General features: G+C 52.8%; 1 protein-coding gene across 1 annotated transcript in view; it reads right to left on the bottom strand.

Annotated features, from left to right (window-relative positions):
* The window catches only part of DLG5 (discs large MAGUK scaffold protein 5), a 122,883-nt gene that overhangs the window by 91,448 nt on the left and 11,616 nt on the right, over window positions 1-19,819 (bottom strand). The window lies entirely within an intron of this gene.

The raw sequence follows: 19,819 nt of genomic DNA, 5'->3' as shown, positions 1-19,819 counted from the left end.
GCAGGAGGGAGCACCGAGAGGGCAGGAGGGAGCACCGGGAGAGCAGAACAAACGCAAAGTGCAGGGAGGGCCGGAGGAGTTACTAGAAGGTCAAATGCTGCAGGAGCCTATATGCTCAGCCCCCTACCGTCCCAGAGAAATAACCTCGCCAGGCCCCTCCTTCTGCAGCTCCGGTGTGCATGTCCCCATCTGTGTCAGCACATCTTGCCTCCAGATGACCTGAGAGGGAAATAGTATGAAAGAATATGCAAAAAAAAAAAAGAAGAAGAAGAAGTTTCAAGGTGGGGAGAGCAACAAAACTATGGTGACAGAGGAAAAGCAGAATTCCCATCTGAACGGGGATAAGAGGAGCACGTGAAAACTATTACCAATGTGCATCGGGCAAAGTGTTGGATGTGCGGCGCCTGGGGGGCTCAGTCAGTAAGCGGCTGCCTTCGGCTCAGGTCATGATCCCAGGGTCCGGGGATCGAGCCCCGCCTCGGGCTCCCTGCCCCGCGGGAAGCCTGCTTCTCCGTCTCCCACTCCCCCCTGCTTGTGTTCCCTCTCACGCTGTCTCTCTATCAAATAAATAAAAAAAAAAATCTTTAAAAAAAAAGTGTTGGATGTAGTTTTAGTTAATGATACAGATTCTTCTGGAACCATTTTATTTTTTTAAAGATTTTATTTATTTATTTATTTGAGAGAGAGCACACGAGCAGGGGGAGGGGCAGACTCCCCACTGAGCAGGGAGTCCTACGCAGCGCTCCATCCCAGGACCCGAAGATCATGAATGAGCCAAAACCAAGAGTCAGATACTCAACCGATGGCACCACCCAGGCACCCCTGGAACCATTTTAAAGGGCCAGCCACTTTTTCACTGTAAGATCATTCACTGGAGCTTCGTCCGATGGCCTCAGAACACAGCTAGGCACGTGCCCAAATTCACCTTTCCACCATCAGCGCGCGTGGGGCAAGTAGAATTCTGAAGCCAGGGCATCTGTGAGGACCAGCCCAGTCCCTATTACTAAATACATCTTCCTCTCAAGTTTCATACTTTAAACCCAATTAAACCACGTCACCTAATGTTTACCAAGTTCCCTCGAGGTGTGTGGTCTTTTGAAATGTGTGGTATGTTCGGGGTTTGCGTTCAGGTGGGGGTGATAGAAAGACTCCTCCAAGATAACGGAAGAAGAATTGCCGAAACTGAAACACTCCAATCTCCCAGAGTCTCATTTCCCCTCTGGCGGCATCTCAAGGAGACATGGTAAAAACCCAGCCATGAAAGAGGACGACAACCCCCAGGGGACCTCCCAGGCCTCTGCCGGGTAGAAGAACCCCTGACGTCTCTTGATACAGGCAGCAGAAAACTGCTGGAAAACACGGTCTTCAATAGCACCCAGAAGAGGAGAGGAGTGGTCCGTGCAACTCTGTGCCCCACCCCCCCATCATCAAGGAAATGGGTCTGCTGTAGGCCTCCCAGCTCAGAGCTGACTGCCCTGGGCCCCACCCAGCCCAGCAGGCCTGCGTGTGCAGCCACCTCGCCCATGCTGACAGCCACTCTGTCCACCAGCTCACCACAAAGGCCACTTGTTTCCCATGAGTGCCCAGAACAGTGGCTCAACCAGTTGGCCCAGTCGGGGACTGTGGTCCTGGTAGATGGGTGTTGACAAGGGCTCACTGTGACCTCAGCAGACAATTAGCAAGGCAGTGTCAAGTTACCAAGCACCTGCCAGGCTGGGAGCCTGTAGGATTCAGCTTCCAGACCCAGGAAAGGTCAGGCGGGGTCAGCTGTGTGCTACTTCACCTCCATCTCTGTCCCTCAACACTAAGCATCAGATCCTCCGATACTGGGGGTTCACAAGGAGGAGTCATGTGAATAACCAGGGCAGGTCTTGGGGTGCAAGGCAGAAGAGTACAGTCCTCCAAGGGGGTCCTTAGAAATGTGTAGGGACATGGTCCAGTAGACACATGATGGGGAAGGGCACCACCAGACCCCAGTGGGTAGAGGCCAAAGATAATGAGCATCTGAAAAGTGCAGGAAGATCCAAAAGCCAACAGCACCTGCTGAGACATGCAAAGTCAATCCCATCTCTCCCAGCTAACCACACCTGAACCACCGCACTCAGCATAAAAGCACAGCCAATGGAGGACGGACCAAAGAACCAGGAGTTGCAAAAAAGGAATAAATAAAAGCTCTGGAGGAAGAGACTACCGTCTTTACATACCCAAAGGGTGATGATGAGGAAAAGGAGAAACTCAGAGGCACACTGGGCCAAAAACCAAGAGATAACAAACAGCAGGATCCACCAGTGAGAAAGGCAAGCAGCTCCTCAACGTGGGGTGCCCCCACCATTGCTGCCACTGAGCCACGGCAGGAGGCCACCCACCAGGATTGCATGACATCTTCAGCTGCTGGGAACTCCTGACCACGAGAGCCACGCAGGTGCCCACGTCCACCATCCAGGCACCCCTCAGAGCTTAACGGTTTCACTGGCCTCCTGATTCACCTCGAGTCTCTAGGACCCCAGCTCCGCCGCCTACCACCATGGGCAAGGTACCTAACACCTGTCTGCACCTCCGCTTCCTGATCTGCAAAGGCCTGGGAGGACGAAGAGAAAAACAAATGTAAAGTGTCTCAACATCAGAGCCACTCCCAGATGTTGGAACATCGAGGAGCACCAATCCCCAGAGTGCTTCCCAGAGCCCAGCTGGGCCAGCTCCCAGCTCCCAGCTCCCAGCAATTGCTGGCTGCAGAATAAAGCCTACCTTGAGGCTGGCATTCGAGGGTCTTTGAGGACTGAGCCCAGCCTGTCCGCGCCCCAACTGCTCCCCACCACCACCCAGCCCGCCAGCCAGGCTCCAGGGCCACACGCTCACCACTCCCTGCCCGTGTGCCATGTGCACACGTCCTGCCTCCGCCCCCACCCCCAGCACAGTCCTAGCCATCCCTCCAGGACCAGCTTTAGAGGGGACATCTCCAAGGAGCCCTCCCAGGTCCCTCCAGCTGGAAATCACCTGTTCTGCCATTACCCTGCTTGCTTATGGTTCTAACGACGACTGCTAGCCTGGCGTTGCCCACGAGCCTGAGGACCAGGGCTGGCGTCAGGGTACACAGCCAGTGCAGTCTCACAAACCCACACTCGGCTTCATGCTCTGCTATCACCATTTTGATCCTTGGCGATTTATGAGCAGGGGCCCTATATGTTCAATTTGTACTGGCTGCAAATTAAACATCCAGTCCTGCTGATGACTTCCCAAGGAAGAGGCTCTTGTTAACCTGTGTCCCCCACAGCACCCAGTAGTACCCGTTACACAGTAGGGATTCAATGAGGGAGGGAAGGAGGTGAGAGTCCAGGTATCTCTGTTCTGTGTGAAGAGTGAACGTACATCCCTGCCACCCTGGGCAGCTCACCCGCACACGGCAAGCTAGCCTTCCCCGCTCCCTCCTTCTGCCCCCCGCCCCCCAGTGCCCACTCAGCAGAGACAGCAATTCCCCTCAGCTCGTTCTCTAGACCCACATTCCCCTCAGGTCCCCACCACATACACATCACTCTGCAGGACACCATGAAAAAGGCCCCTGGACCCAACTGAAGATAGAGCATCTCGGTGCTTCTTCTTAATAAGACACTGGTTTGCTGAAAAGCTCGCCCTCTGAGGTCCGTGAGGATGCAGGAACATGGGCTCAGGAGGCATCCAGCTCTACCACTTGCTGACTGTATAACCTTGGCCACGCTCCCTAGCATGGGGCCCAGAAAGAAGGAGCCCTAGGAGGACAGGGCCCCCTGGAACCTCCCCTTCCAACCTGACCCTCCTTCAAACCTGGTCCCAGCCCTGCCCCCTTCTGTGGCCAGGTTCAGGGATTCAGGGTCATGGTGACCACCTCACCCCACTCCCACAGTCCATGCACGTGGTGCCCAGAAGCCCCAGATTCCACAGAGACACGCTCATAGGCCCAATGTGGCCTCGGGAAGCAGGGATGGCAGCTGATTCCTTGGGACATCCCAGCCAACGGAATCATCCCCGGCCCTGGCTCTGACCCGCAGGAGCACATCTGACATGTGCCTTCAATCCCTCTCCACCCTGTGCCCCATAAGCAGCCTACTGGCACCGGCACACAGCCATCAGCCAAACCAACTTGTGAGAAAAACATTCCCTGGCCATACAAAACAAATGTATTTGGCCCATCGAAGAATGAGTAATTGTTTGTGCAAAGAGATATAGAACCCAAGAGACTCCTCTCTCTCCATCTGACTTGGGAGCACCTCAAACATAAAACTTTGGTTGACACTAGGTGTCTTTTAAGCCCCAGGATAACACTCCTTTCATGAAGAGTCAGAATGTAAAACACAGAAAGGACCCCGAATATCAAGTACCCCAATGCACCCATTTGACAGATAGGGAAACTGAGGCTCTAACAGTCAGGACTGCCTACCTCTGCGCTCCCAGAGCCGCACCCTGCTCTGCTGGGACACTGCACCTGCCCGCTGTATCAGCGCAGACGATTTACAAGCTGCCGGCCACACCACACGATGTGTTCCCTGTGACCAGGGTGTTACCTCTTTTGTGTCTGCAGCTCCAGCATCTCCCACAAGACCAGGCAAGCATCTGTGCTCAATAAACAATCAGGGAACAAACAAATGACCCACAGAGGTATTCCAGCGTCACAGAGTTGGGCAAACAAAGCCAAATCTGGAGTCCTGACTTCCTGCTCGCCTCTCAGACGGAACGCAGTGCTGAACAAATGGGTGAAGGAACATGAGCCTTCGAGCAGCAAGAGCAGTGTGCTGCATGCTGCGGGGTTAGGGCACCGGCCTGGAGGCCACACCTGCTTCCAGCCCTGCCTCTGACACGGGTATGCAGGTCATGTGACCACATGGAGGCTCGACAAATCTCACCTTGCCCGCCCGCCTGCCTGCACCAGAGCAAGGCGAGAGAACGAAAGTGCATGTGTGCTGAGGACCAGGCACCACTGGGACTGAGCTCCCCAATGATGCCGCATCTCCCAATGCCCCAGCTCCTTGGGCCTCCCATAACCCTGGTAAGCAGCAGGAACAGATAGCATCAGCCCACTGCACAGCTGGGAAAATAAGGTACTGAGAGGCTGTGCCAGTCCCTGCGGAGCTTGCTCCGCTCTAACAACTGCCCCAGGGGTGGGGAAGGCTTCCAGCACTGCCTGCCCCGAGGCAAGCCACACCCGCCAATCCCACAGCACACCAATCCCACATGATGCCAGGCAGCAGGGCAGCAACTCCTGGCTGTGAACTGCCAAGTCCATAGCCAGTACCTGGATGCCGCAGGGAAGTACCAGCTGTGGACCGTCCCAGGCTCTGGGGCAGAAGGACATTAGTTCAAGGATGCTCAGACAGCCAAGTAAAAAATAACCAAAGAATAACCACACCCCACGGCCTAGAAATCACTGCAGACACCATTACCTGGTTTACCAACTCTCCCTGGAGAAAACATTATTAATGGCAGATGGAGGGAGGAGGGGGGCAGCTTCAGACCCCACCTACCCCCTGGGCCTGAGCTGCAGAGCACTCCCGGTCTCCTCTTCCTCACATGATCTTGGGCCCTTCCCACGGCTGGACTGATTTCTCTATCCCTCAGGCAACTAGAGCAAATTGGCAAAATCTTATTTTTTTTCCAAAATCTTTTTAAGATTTTATTTATTTGAGAGAGAGAGCATGAGCGGGGTGAGGGGGGTAGAGGGAGAAGCAGATTCCCCAACATGGGACTCCATCCCAGGACCCCGGGATCATGACCTGAGCCCAAGGCAGATGCTTAACCGACTAAGCCATCCAGGTGCCCCAAAATCTCTGTTTCTAAACTGCAGGCCACTGACCAAAGGCTTTTGTACAGGGAGCAGCGGGTGGAAGACGGTGCAGAATCACCATGCCCATCCATATGTACCGGTGCACGGTGGTTAGAGTCTATCGCGAACTGAGAATCTGAATCGTGGCTCGCGTGCGTATAAGGACGTGCACACACGTACAAAACCGATCAGATGTTGGCAGGGGTGGTCAGTGTCCCGGAGGGGTTACCAGTGTGAGCTCTGAAGCCCACCCTCCTGCTGGGAGTCCCAACTCAAACACGTTGTGTGTGACTCAGGGCACCTCCCCTCACCTCTTTGTGCCTCGCTTTCCTCTCCCATAAAACAGGGATAATAAAAGTACCTACCTCCCAGGGTTTCTGTGAAGATGAAACAAGATAACATTTGGCAGGATGCTTGGCATACAATCAAAGCCCTATTTTCCCCCAGCACAATGTTAATAGGGTTGCCTCTGGGATTTTGTGTGCCTTTCCTTTTTCTTCTTCATTAATTGAATTTTCTACATGAATGTGCATGCTTTATTGTCAGCAAATAAAGCTTTTTTTTTTTGAGATGGGGTAGGAAGAACAACTCATAATCCAAGTAACCCTTTCCTCGAAACACAGTCCTAAAGCAGCCGTCTCCTTGCCAGTCAGTCTTCGGGGATCTTCTTTAGGGCAGGCCCTGACTTTTCTGCTCCCTGACTCTCACTATACCTCTTCCCTACCTGTGCGCATGCAGTAAGACTCAAGCCAGACCTCATCTCAGAAGCTCCTCCCGTGGGCGCACACTGCGCTAACACCACCTTTGTCTTCTCTTGCCCTCCCCTCTCTGGTGCTTGCCCCCCCGCCCAGGGCAAGCTGGTCTTACACCAGTCTCCGACAGTTCCCAGGAGGATGAACTTGCCAACAGCACTCCCCCCGCCCCCCCAAGGACAGTTTTAAGGGTAGGCCTACCTCCTTCCATTGCAATTTCAAAGCACTCACCCAACTTCTCCTCTCTGATCCTCACGAAAACCCTATGGACTGTGGATGAAGGGTTCAAGGAAAGGGATGAGACAGTCCCACAGCTGGACTTAAAACCAGTCTGACCAATTCCAATCAAGGACACATTCCCAGTTCTGAGGGAGACCTAGAGCAGGCCCTGGGCCAACAGACCCAACTGAGAGGCCTGGCTCCAAAAGGCCAGAACTGCGCTGGCCACCCCTCTCTCTCTTACACCTCCTGTCACGCCTACCCACCCCCCCGCCCCGGTCTTCGGAACTTTCCTCCTCCCCCTGGCTGAGCTTTGGTCCTGGGGGGCGCCCCCCCTCCCCTGCTGCAGCAATCAGCCCTTCTGAGGGTGTCCAGAGCTAAGGAGGCCAGTGACCCCACACTAAAAGGGGAGAGGGGAGAGGGAGGTTCTGAGCTTTGTAGAAGATATCACTGGTTTTTCTCTGTTTTATGTCAAATGACCTTTAACACTCCAGGCAATGGTATATTTGAGCCCTGGCTACTTAAAAGAATTTAGCAGGACAGTTTAAAAAGTCCAGACTTGGAGGTGTCAGATTTCATAAACCAAAGAAATTCAGAACACATATGCAGACCTCAAACTGGGACACCGGAAAGGTCTCTCCAATGTTGAGACCATTGATGCTGTAAAAAAAAAAAAGGGGGGGGGGGTGGATCTCCCAGGCCCCTTCCATGTTTCCAGAACTCTAACACTGCCTAGGCGATATCGATGAGTAATGTACACTGTGTTCTAACAAAGATGGGTCAATCACTGATAACCAAGTTTATAATCCACGTTTTTAAAAGTAACATCAGCATAACAACCAAATACAACATGTTTATTAGAGCCTCGATTTTTAAAAATCTATAAAGGCATGTTTAAGACAAATCGGGGAGACTTGAAAAGGACTGCAGAGTAGAACGTACTGTACTGGCGTGGAATTCCTCGGGTGGTGCGATCGTGGTGGTGAGTCACATGGGAGCGTGTCCTCGCTCCCATGTGACACACACTTCAGTGCTCAGGGATGAAGTGTCCTGACGTCCACCATTTTTTTTCCAAGCGAATCAGTAGAAACAACCATATGTGAATATACAGAGAGCGACCGAATGAAAAAGCAAATGTAGCAGGCTGTTACCCACTGGTGAATCTGGATGAAGATTGTACAAATATTTATTGTACTATTCCTTCAACTTTTCTGTGCATCAGAAAACTTACAAAATATCGGAGGGGGGAACAGTAATGTTAGAAATTTGCTTAAAAAAATATGAAAAAAAATGACTCATGATACCACTGCCTAGATAATTCTTTAAAACTGTTGCTACTTAATTGTTGATTTAAAAATAGGTGAGTGGGTGCCTGGGTGGCTCAGCTGGTTAAGCGACTGCCTTCGGCTCAGGTCATGATCCTGGAGTCCCGGGATCGAGTCCCGCATCGGGCTCCCTGCTCAGCAGGGAGTCTGCTTCTCCCTCTGACTCTCTCCCTTCTCATGCTCTCTCTCTATCTCATTCTGTCTCAAATAAATAAATAAAATCTTAAAAAAAAAAATAAAAATAAAAAAATAAAAAATAAAAATAGGTGAGTAATGCTGCATATTTTACCCACCCAAGAGGGAAGATAACTCTAAGAGCATTTTTTCTCTTAATAAATGATTGTTTAGGCAAATAAATAATACAAAAAGAAAAGTCTACTGTACCGTTTTTTAGTGATACAATGACTTTAAAAAGGAAGGAAGGAAAGAAGGATGTGATTCTCAAAATGAGGGCCCGTCCAAAGATGGGTGACATGGGGAAGAAGCTTGGAATTATTTTACCCATTCTGGCCCCTTTGCCTGTGCATCACCTGAAGGCACGGGAACTTCCAGGCAGGGCTCTCCTCTCCATCTCCACTGCCCACGGGCAGTACAGCTGTCCGGGCTTGCTCAGAGAGCCTCAGGAGCCCTGTGATCACCAACTCAGGGTGTGGGGACAGGGGCCCGCCCAAGACCACTCAGGGCCAGGCCAGCTCGGAAGGAGCACCTTTCCTCCCCAGACTCACAGCTCCTGGGGGAGCCAGACAGCCTCCTGCACCAGTGACCTGCAGCCACAGCTCAGCTGAGCTGGCCCTGCACTCCCCCCGCTTCGGCCTGCCCCCAACCCGCCTAGATTCAGTTTCCCTATCTCTACCTTGCCCCACCACACTTCATCTGCAGTTCCAGGGGACTTTGTTTTTCTCAGACAGGAAGGGAGAAAAAGGAAAGCAAATCCCACTGAATGGCTCATTAGGACTTTAAAACCTGTCCCCAGAGGGAGACGGGGGCAGAGGTGCCATCTGAGGAGGGCAGTGCTGGCAACAGGAGGGAAAGGACCGGAGGGCAGCAAGAGGAGAGGCAGAGGCGCCCAGCAGCAGGGGCCGGGAGCACCCGCACAGAGCCCACCATGGCCTGGCAATCAAAGCCAGCAAAGGGCCGCTGCTCCCACCAGCAGTTTTCTTTTAATCCAACCCCCAGTGACACCATCTGGCACTGGCGCAGGAGCAGCTCCTGAGGGCACACGAGTCACGAGGCTGGGCGCCAGGCCCCTCCTTTCAGGCTGGGGCTTGCTCCTGGCTCCGGCGGAAGCAGGGCCCCCGCCCCTCCGAGGCCCGGCTGCCCACAAGCCCGCGCACGCCTGCGAGGGTGAGATAGGCGGTGAGGAAGGGCCGGGAGCTGCCGTGCTCCACGGGGTCGCCAAACGCCACGTGCAAAGGCCAGGGGAGGAAAGACATGGGGCCCTGGGCACGCTGCCCTCGTGCCAGCACGAGGCAGCGGCCCTAGGATCCTCCTTCCACCCCGCTGCGGCTAAGAGGTCCGCGGCTCTGTGGGGCACCTGGGTGGCTCAGTCGTGAAGCGTCTGCTTTCGGCTCAGGGCATGATCCCAGGGTCCTGGGATCGAGCCCCACGTCGGGCTCCCTGCTCCGCGGGAAGCCTGCTTCTCCCTCTCCCACTCTCCCTGCTTGTGTTCCCTCTCTCGCTGTGTCTCTCTCTGTCAAATAAATAAAATCTTTAAAAAAAAAAAAAGAAGAAAAAGTCCGCGGCTCTGGAACTGCTGCCATGGACGGGCTGTGGCGGGCCGCCCACGACCGGCCGCAAGACGAATTCTGGGGGCAGGCAAGGCCAGCAAGACTGCTGCGACGCACTAGCGAGGAAAGTGCGGTCCTGCCCCACCCCTGCCACCCCAGCATGCGCTCTCACAACCCACGGACCGGCCCGGAGTTCGGTGCCACCTGCCGGGCTGCTGTCTGAGCCATACAGTAGCAACACTCTCTAAGACCGGGCTTATGCCCACCTCCATGCGAGGGGCTAGCTCTGTGCCCGCCCCTGTGAGGGATGTGGGGGGAGAAGGTGTGAGGGAGGTGGGGGCCTCAACTGGGGAGTCTGGAGGCTGGCAGGGAGGGGAGGCAGGTGGCCCCTCTCCTTAGGAGGTGCACACTCGCCTTCCCCCACCCCTGCAGCAGCCCTGGCAGGCCATCATCCAGGCCCTCCCAGGCTCGGGAGCACACCACCTCCAAAGGCAACCAGCCCGTCACTGACCAGTTCTTTGTGCCCAGTGCTCTTCCTTGTGGGCAACTAAAACCTACCAGCCGGAACTGGTTGCCAAAACTCCAAATCTAACAGCTGCTCCATTTCCTACCACCACTCAGTGGCTGTGCCCTCTGAATTCTAACCACCAGGGGTGAAATCCTGACTCACCAGCTTGGGACTCTGAGCAAGCAACTTCCCCGTTCGGTGCCTCAGTCCCCTCGTCTATAAATGGGGACAATAACAGCCCCTCATCTTCTCGTGGTCGGGATGAGCCCTGAGGCATCAACACAAGCTCCCTAGCACACACCAAAAGTGGTCCATAAATGTGTACTACGGCTACACTATGGCTGCCATCACGCCAACCATCACCATCATGGCCCGTTCCATGGGCTCTAACCCAGCCTTTTGACACTCATCCCACCTTCTCATGACCAGACTCGAGCCCCACAAGTATCCAGTTCTGCAGCCTCCCTGAGGGTTAACTGGCTCCCTGGGAACACACTTCAAACTCTACCCTCTCTTGGCAAAACCTCTGCCCAAAGCTCAGGCAGGCCATCCCAGCGGCCCACTGGAGCTGGCGGACAAGAAATGCAACAGGGGAGCATGTGGGGCAGGATTCTTCTCACCCCTCCCGGTCTTGGCCTGTGTCTCTAGCCTCACCACCCTTGACCCCAAAAGAATCCTCCAACAGACTAACAAAGTTATCTTTAAAACATACAAACACCCAAATAAATAGATATAATCTTATTAATTCCATGCTCCGCAACCTTCCATGGTTCCTTTGGCCTATTAGGATAAAGTCAAAAAGTCTCGCCTAGCATTGCAAGGAGGAAAACAAACATTTATGGAGCATGTGATTCTGTGCCAAGTTCTGGGCTACACACTACACATTTTATGTGTATTACACCATTTAATAACTTCCTCTAAGGTTGGTCTGATGACTGCATCTCACAGGGGAGGAAGCCAAGGCTCCGAAATATTAAGCACCTGGCCTAAGCCACACAGCTGAGATTCATCAGAAGCAGGCTTGGAGGTCAGGTCCATGGCCCGGGCCCTGCCCTCTCCGGTCACCACGGGGCCCACAATTACCCAGCATGCCTGGCTCCTCCTTGACTCATTGCTCTTTCCTCCCCTGCCTGGAAGGCACCTACCCAACACCTGCCGATTTCGACTTAGTCCTCAAAGCCCAGCTCTCCAGTTACGTGCTCCATGAGATGGCCCTCAGCCCGACTCTCCCTTCCATCAGACAAAAATCAATCCCTTGCTTGGCTGTGCTTCATAGTGCCTTCTCTAACCACATTAGAGCACAACTTAACCATTCCCCAAGCCAGTAGCACTGCTGTCTGCTTCGTAACGTAGATCATTCATCTCGACACCACCACAGCTTGGTGTGTGCGCTTGAATAAGTAAATGAATGATCTCCCTTCTAGACTTACAGACCGGGAAACGGGACGGTCAGGGGCAGACCTGAGCTTTGCAGGGACAACTGGTAAACAGCCTGTCTAGAGTAACCTGCTGGAGGTTACACATGGCAAGCAGTTCTTCCTCAGCTGGGGACACCTGAGCAACCCCACCAGGACTCCAGGGTCAGGACACAGCATATCCACATGGTGGCGCTGTGGCGAAAGGCAGCATCAGTGACTCCTGGGGGCCACATTGCTGGGGAGTGAGCTCCCGGCCTTCCCCGCGGCCCCCTGGTGCTCAGCCCCTGGGCCTCCTGGCACTCTCCCTACCGGACACAGGGGAGGGGGCAGCGATCCAGGGGCAAGAGCAGCTCCTCTCTGCTGGCCTGGACTGAAAGACACCGGTGCCTGGAGGGGGCCTCAGCCAACGGCACCCCGCTGCAACCGATTCTCAGCCGCGGGCGCCCTTGAGGAAGAGGCCGAAAGAGCAGCTCTGTGAGCTGATCAACTTTTCCCAGCGCTCCCTTCCCAGATCCGGCCTGGCCCAGCGAGATCCTTCTCACCTCAGGGCACCAGTAAAAGAAACACTCACATATGTATTTGTACAGAGCATTCCGGCTCATCAAAACCACGCGGAGACTCCCACTTTCCAGATAGGGAAAGTGGTGCCCGGAGGTAGGTCCCCGAACCGTGCTCTTCCGGCTTGGAGGCCTCCCCGGCCTCCCCGGCCTCCCCGGCTCGCTCGAACATCGCGGTCCCTCAAACGACAAAGAACAGATGGGCTCCTCTGCTTCCCTTCTCCTGGCAGCTCCCACACGGAGGAAAGGCCGCACCCTGAGTCAGGTCTCCTGCTTGCTGAAAAATGCAGGTGCGGACACCAGCCCACCCGCCAGGTTCGGTCTCAGGAGACCTGGGGTGCGCCCCAGGAGTCCCAGTTTTCAGAAGCTTCAGGAGCTTTCGGGGGGTTTCTGAAGAAGTCCGCCTGCGCAGCACCTGAAGAAACCTAGCAACCACTGGATCAGAGCCGTCAGCCTGGCACCATGCGTCGAAGACGTCCATGCCCTTTGACCCAACGGCACCGCTTCCAGCAACTCCCCCTGGAGACACAAAGAAGCGCACAAATATCTATGCATCAGGACAGTCACTCAAGCATGATTTGTACCGAAGAATGGGAAATCTCTGAGCCTCCAGGCAGGGGAACGGGTGACACACCTCAGAGCAGGACAATACCTGTGGACCCATGAAAAGGGATTCTCACTCTTGAAAAAGGAAAGATAGCGTAGTTCTCTCCAGCTAGTGAGAGGACCTGCAAACTTGTTTTCCTTTTGATTACCTACCTTTCCTAATTCCCTACCATAAGCATGGTTAATTATAGAATATTTTTTTTAAACCAAGTAACTTCTCTATTTTAATTATCAGCATCAGACCTAAAATTTGAAGCCCTGTTCAGTCAGAGCAGGAAGGATTGCAGGTGGCAACATAACCAACATGATAGAGGAACACCCTCCCTGCCAGGTTTCAAGTTCTACTCAAATACTTCCAGCAGCCAGGAGCTCATTCCCTTCCCTAAAGCAATGCTTTCCGGCAATTAAAAGGTGACTCCTTATCCTAAACAGGATTCCACCTTCTTGAAGCTAAACTGCCATCTCCCTCCACAGTCTGCACAACACAGCATCACCCAATCGATAAACACATGGAACAGAGCTGTTTTTTAATGAACCGACTTACAGGATGACTGCCCATACTTTCCCCGAGGACCAAGATGAGAACGTGGGGTTTTGCAAGCACCGCTGATGCATATTCACAATGCCAAGTTTAAATCAAGCATCGTTCACCTCTTACCCCCCACAATCACCTAGATGATTAAAACACCTGCGTCCCTACTGAGTCCATTGTTCCATGAACAGCTGCCTGTGCCCAGTGGCCCAGTACCAGTATGGGGAACTCTTCACTGAGGCCATTTTTGGGTGAAGGCTCTACTGGAGGTTGCCAGCTCAGCCAAGACATACATGCCACACCACCAGAAGCTGAGCAATCAAGCACCGCCGAACCGGTGTAGGAAAGAGGCCCTTCCCTCAAAGACAGCAGCCTTCAGGAAAACTGATGTTCTTTCCTCCCTCTCCCGTTTTATTTCCTCTTAGTCCCATTTCCCTGCCCATTCTCCTCCCCCACACCCATAGGCAACCATTCTTTTGTGTTTATATTGTGTTCTTGCAAAATGGGTATTATCTGTATGGTTAATTTACACAATAGCACAGCTTTATCCAACTCTACTTACTTTTTCACTGAGCTCTATGCTTTAAGATCTATCCCTTTGCCCCAAGTGTCTCATCGGTCATGCTGCCATCCTGCTGTGGAGGACTGCGGGCCCGGGCCCACCACCGCACGCATCAGCTCTCCCAAGGATGGACGTCACCCCGCAGGGCACTGAGGTGAACCTGTCCCCTCAGGGACCTGTGTGACAGGCTGGGCAATCCCCACCTATGTGGGGGATGCAGTGCAAGTCAGGGCTTTGTGGGGGCCCTACCAGAGGCTCCAGAATGGCTGCACCAGCAGGGGTAAGTTCCTGCACCCCTAACACTCTGCTGTGCATGGACAGCATCCAGCTAGCTTGCTAGCTTGCTTGCTTGCTGGCTTTGACAGAGAGAAAGAACGGCAAGTGGGGGGAGGAGCAGAGGGAGACAAGTAGACTCCTCTAGGAGCACAGAGCCCGATGCGAGGCTCGATCCCAGGACCCTGAGATCATGACCTGAGCTGAAAAAAAGAGTCAGACGCTTAACCGACTGAGCCACCCAGGCACCCCAGCATCCAGCTTTCTAGTTGCTGCCAGCCTAAGAGGTGGAAGGGAACAGAGTTCACAGTGGATACTTCGCAAACCTGCCAGAACCACAGCTGCTAGAAGAACAGCAGAAAAGGCTTCTGCTATAGTGAGCAACTGCTCATTAACACAAATCTCCATCGGGAGACCTCACTGCCTTGAGCTGTCAGACTGCTGGAGCACAAACGGCATGCACTGGCTTGCAAAACGCCATGGATTCGCCTGCTCCGTTCGGTTGGCAAAGGCTCCTCCCAAGGAAGCCTACTGTCGAGGGGCAGCAGCAGAGTGCAGCACTCACCTTATCTGCAGTCACATGGTCAGGGCTCCTACCGCGTGTGACGCCCCATGTGATCGGACAGCACCTAAAGCAGTCCATACCTGTTCAATGAGTCCTGGCAAGGTCAAACTAATTGCTCTAAAGGCCGCCAAACGCTTATTCTAATCTCGGAGCTAACTTCATCACGGACCGGGAACCAAGAGTTTACAGACCAGCACTGTGGTCTGGAGACCACACCCCGGGTATGGGACAGAGCAGGGGAACAAACCAAACCACCCTGGCCTGGAAGTCACAGTTTAAGGTGCCACTCACTCAGGCACAGGACGGGGCGCTAATAACAACACAGAGAACAGTCTAGGCTTACACAGTGCCAGGCACTGCTCTAAACAATTTACAAACAGCAATTCTTTTAATCCTCACAGTACTACCCTCATTTCACAGATGGGGAAGCAGAGACACAGGCAGGGAAACTGACTTGCCCAGCCCAATACTTTGGCTCAGAACAGGCTCTTAACCATTCTAGTGAACTGACTCCCAGAGTGACATGGCCTCCCCAAGCTGCTCCCTCACTTGTCAGGTGGAGTAAGGATCCCCAAAGGGTTGCTAATGAGATGAAACGAGACCATAAACACAAGAATAATAGACAAAGCATCCTGTGCAATAGAAGCACATACCATTTGCACATCCCACAACCATCTATGTACACGGGACTGTTTCCCTGCACCCTCCACCTCCTTTCACACCAGCTCTGGGACAGAGGTGGTGTCACAGACCCCATCAGACAGACAAGGACAAGGCCCGGAGAGGACGCGGCTAGAGATCAGGGGTTACTCATTCCCCTCAACCGCCTCACTCCTTAACCAAAGAGAAGGCCAGCAGACGGGACCGCAGTCCCAGATCTCTCACAGGCTGGCTTCTACACATCACAGCTAGAACTCTCAGACTTGAAACCTTAGGAAAAACCTGGCTGTTCAATTCGTCTAACAAATCTCAGAAAGCCAATCAAACCTCTCTGAGGATTGCACAAAGGCCGCTCAGCCTATACCCCTCACCCCATCCTCCTCTGGCACAGCACCCTCCCGCCCCATGCCAACGCTGCCCGTTCTCTCCAGCCCCGTGCTCAAGGCGCCTCACAGAGAACCAATCACAGGGAGAATGACTGGCAGCAGCAACCAGGCCTGCCCTGTGCCTCCCAGGGCCTGGTTAGCCTGGCCTCATTTTCCCAGTGAGTGTTGAGTGCACACCCCAGGCAGAAGCCTGGACTTCCCGTAAAGACCCACTCCTCACAGAATGGATTCTCCTCCAAGTCTCCTGTTCTCGCCCTGAGTCCTGCCTTCACAAGGCCTGCCTTCCTCTTCGTACGTCTCCAGCGCCCAGCCAGCCTGCTAGAGCTCTGCCCATGCCCAGCGCACTGGGGTGTGCCCCAGTCCCCCTGAGGCAGCCTCATCTGCTCCGGGGGATCTGTACGGCTGGACAGATGCTCCTTCAGGTTGGGGCCTTCCAATGAGACAATGAACTCCTAGTGGGCAGGACCCATCTTCTCTGTCGTTCTTCTGAGAATCTTACAGATTTTTACAAACAAAAACACATGCCATTGGCTTCAAACCACCAAAGAGAAGGTGAGGAGTAGGAAGTCAATAAGCTGGGCTGGTTATTTTCTGGCATTTCTAAAAGCTCCGGGACAGAGCAACCGAAAAGAAAAACCTTTGATGAACAATAGGATATATATTCCAGCTAAAAGAGTGTTCAGTACGGGTATGGGGTGCTGCTCACAGGTGATGCTAATGTCTTTCTCACCTTTTCATGCTCCACACTTAGCAGAGCACGGACCAGGGACATGCTGCACAGATGATGGGTGGGCAGATGGATGGTCGGATGGACTGACAGGTAACATCCGGGTCTGAATCTGGGCTCCACCCTAAAGTCAGGTGATCTCACGCAGGAAGACACTGTGGCCAGCTCTAGCGGATTTTCACGAGAAGCCTTCAAATGCAGGGGGTTGAGAGCAGAACAAGCTTATACGAAATTCCACAAGCTGGCACAGAAAATAAGGACAACTGCTCACTGCTTTGTTTCCTCTCCCTGAGCTCAAAACACAGGAGAGAACACAGAACAGGATTTATGGGAGTGGTCTGACACTTTCTATCGCAAATGAGTGGGGAGACTACTCAGGCACACACACAGCACCTAAATTCTAAGCTGCTTCAGGTTCAGCTGTCATTTTTCCATAGAAGGACCCAGAACCAGCACATTTTAGTTTTATCTACTTTCTTGCTTTTTCCTAGATCCAGTCCCCACCAAGGTTAGCCATGGAGGTGGGTCCCAACTCGGTATCCATGGGCCTTTACCCTCTTATCTTTGTTCAAGGCTTTCTCCTCTGGAGCAAGAGGCTCCATGGCGTCATTTTCCTGCTTGAACTCTGTCCTGTGACTAAGCAAAGAGAAGCCACAGCCGTCAGCCCTGGAAGTTTTTGCTGTGTCACAAAAAGAATGAGACAAGGAGGTACCTCCTGCCAATATCAAACCCATCCTCTGACTCAGCACTAAATTTAGACGTCACATCCTATGTCTACATCCATCCAGATAGTCCCCCAGTGTGACAGGTGCTGAATGAATGAATGAATGCTGTGACAAGGAGGGAGGGGTGTCCGAGGCTTGGGACACAGACATCTCAATGGGGACCTTCATCGGATGGGCCCGAGTCCAGAACAACTGCAGTCTTTTATAAAGAAACTGACCAGGACTCCAAAGCCTGCCCAACCTCTCAGCAGCTGGTGGCCCTGAGCAAGCCGACAAGCCTCTCTTGGCTCGGTTTGCCCATCTGTAGAACGTAAATACCAACTGCACGGGCTGAAAAAAATTTTTCTCAATGGTCAGGAATGCGAAGCCAGAGCACAACTCTATGAACGGAGATGCCTGTTACTTGCTCACCCTCACTGGAAAGGCCAGTGCCTGCAAAGCCTGGCCCAGATCAGGAAAAACCGGCCAAGGTTCCCGAGACTCCCCACCCACCCCGGGGCTGGCAGAGACACCTTGGAAGGAGCCCCTGGGAAGACACGTGGGTCTGGTGCCCGCCCTGCCAGGGGCTTGCTCTAATAACCTTGGTAGAGTGTCTTTGTGTCTGTGGACTACAGTTGCTCATTTACAAAAATAAGCTGTTTCGGCAAAGTGGTCTCTAAGACCCCTTCCAACCATGATCTTCAACAATCTTAAGCTGCTTAAGAAACATAAACAGGAAATGAAACTTCTGGCCAGATTAAAAAAAAAAAGAGGCTACCCTGAGTAAGAATAGAGATTATCGGGAGTACTGAAAAGGTCGTTATAATTTTTTAAAGCATGACTTCTTACATCACAACATAAAAACAGAATTAAATTTATTTCCATTTGTCATCACGTCACTCCCTACTGGCTGGACAGATTTCCACACGTGGACAGCTGACTCACAATGGTCAAAATGATTCACTTGGGGACCCAGGCCATCTTAAGGAGTCAGACAGGTACCATTCAGACAAGTAACCTGAAGCTGACTCAGGAAGAGGCCCAAGAGACACACCACACCTAGAAAAACGCTGTGGGCAGAGAGAACGCGTGCTGGCTAGAGGTGGCCACCAAGGCAGCAGCTCAGCGCTGTGGGGGACCACCTCCGATAACACTGCTTCCCACAGGGGCAGCCCCCGGACTCCCCCGGCAGGCTGTGCAGCAGCGCGGGCGGATTTATGCACGCGGTGATGGCTAACAGTTCTCTTATGCAATGTAGGGGTCATGCCAGCTAGTGACAATACTAAAAAAAGAAAGAAGAAAAAGAAAAATTTTTCAAAAAAAGGTAACCCCATCCCACTCCAACTCTCTGTCAACAGATGGGGTTTCACTCAGCTCCTGCCCACGGAACTGTCTTGGATAGCAGAGAGTGGAGATTTTTTTTTTACTAGCCGCATTGTGGTCATCCGTCATTTTTGAAAGCATGGTTCATCCCAAAAGGAAACCTACAAAGGTAAACAGAGGAAGCAGGCAAAGACAAGAATATCTCGTGGAAACAAAGCTGTCATCGATGGCAACCTCTGGGTCCAGCCATGACTTGCCGACCCAGCTCAGCAGAGGCAAAGGAAGGTCAGGCTTGGGGGGCTCCTCTCTTTCTCAGCATGGGGAGCATCTTGAAACAAAAGCATCCAAACAAGTGGTTTTCAAACTGTGTTCCGTGAACCCTGGGGAGCCCCAAGGGAGGACACAAGGAAAACAGACAAGCTCCAGGCCTCCACACCGATCACCACAGCACCTTTTTGTCGGCTTTACATATCTGCCTTTCATATATATACAATGCAATGAACTCAATGAAAAGAGTCCTACCGCTAAATAAATAAATGAATAAACAAACAAACAAACAAACATTTACACTTCATATGTTTTCATTTAATTGTTTGTAACCGGGACGCCCGGGTGGCTCAGTCAGTGACCTGAGCCAAGGCTCAGGTCATGATCCCAGGGTCCTAGGATCAAGTCCGGCATTGGGCTCCCTGCTCAGCGAGGAGTCTGCTTCTACCCCTGCCTGCCGCTCCCCCTGCTTGTGCTCTCTCTGACAAATAAGTAAATAAATATATATATATATATAAATAACTGTTTGTAACAGCCTTGTGAGGAAACAGAGGCTGAAGAGGCTTATGGTTGGACTCCACGGCCCATTCTCTGAGTAACCACCCTGTGCTCACCCGTCATCTATGTGGACTCTCGGGAAGGGACCTACAACAGTCAACTCCACGGCCGGCTGGCATTGACAAATTCTTCCGCGAGCAAAAGACCAGAGGAAGGGGAGCTGCCTGGGATTACAAAAGAAGCTCAGAAGACAGTCATCAACTAAATGCATTGTATGAGCCCTATTAAAATCCTGATTTGAACAAACCAACTATAAAAAGGCATTTCTGAGACAAGGTAAAGAGTATCAAGTGGGTAGAAGACCTTAAAGTATCATGACTAGGGCGCCTGGGTGGCTCAGTTGGTTAAGCGACTGCCTT

Source organism: Callorhinus ursinus, unplaced genomic scaffold (assembly GCF_003265705.2).
Source record: "Callorhinus ursinus isolate GAN/ISIS: 27379988/994484 unplaced genomic scaffold, GSC_fseal_2.0 scaffold31, whole genome shotgun sequence".
NCBI lineage: Eukaryota > Metazoa > Chordata > Mammalia > Carnivora > Otariidae > Callorhinus > Callorhinus ursinus.
This window is presented reverse-complemented; position numbering and strand designations above follow the sequence as displayed.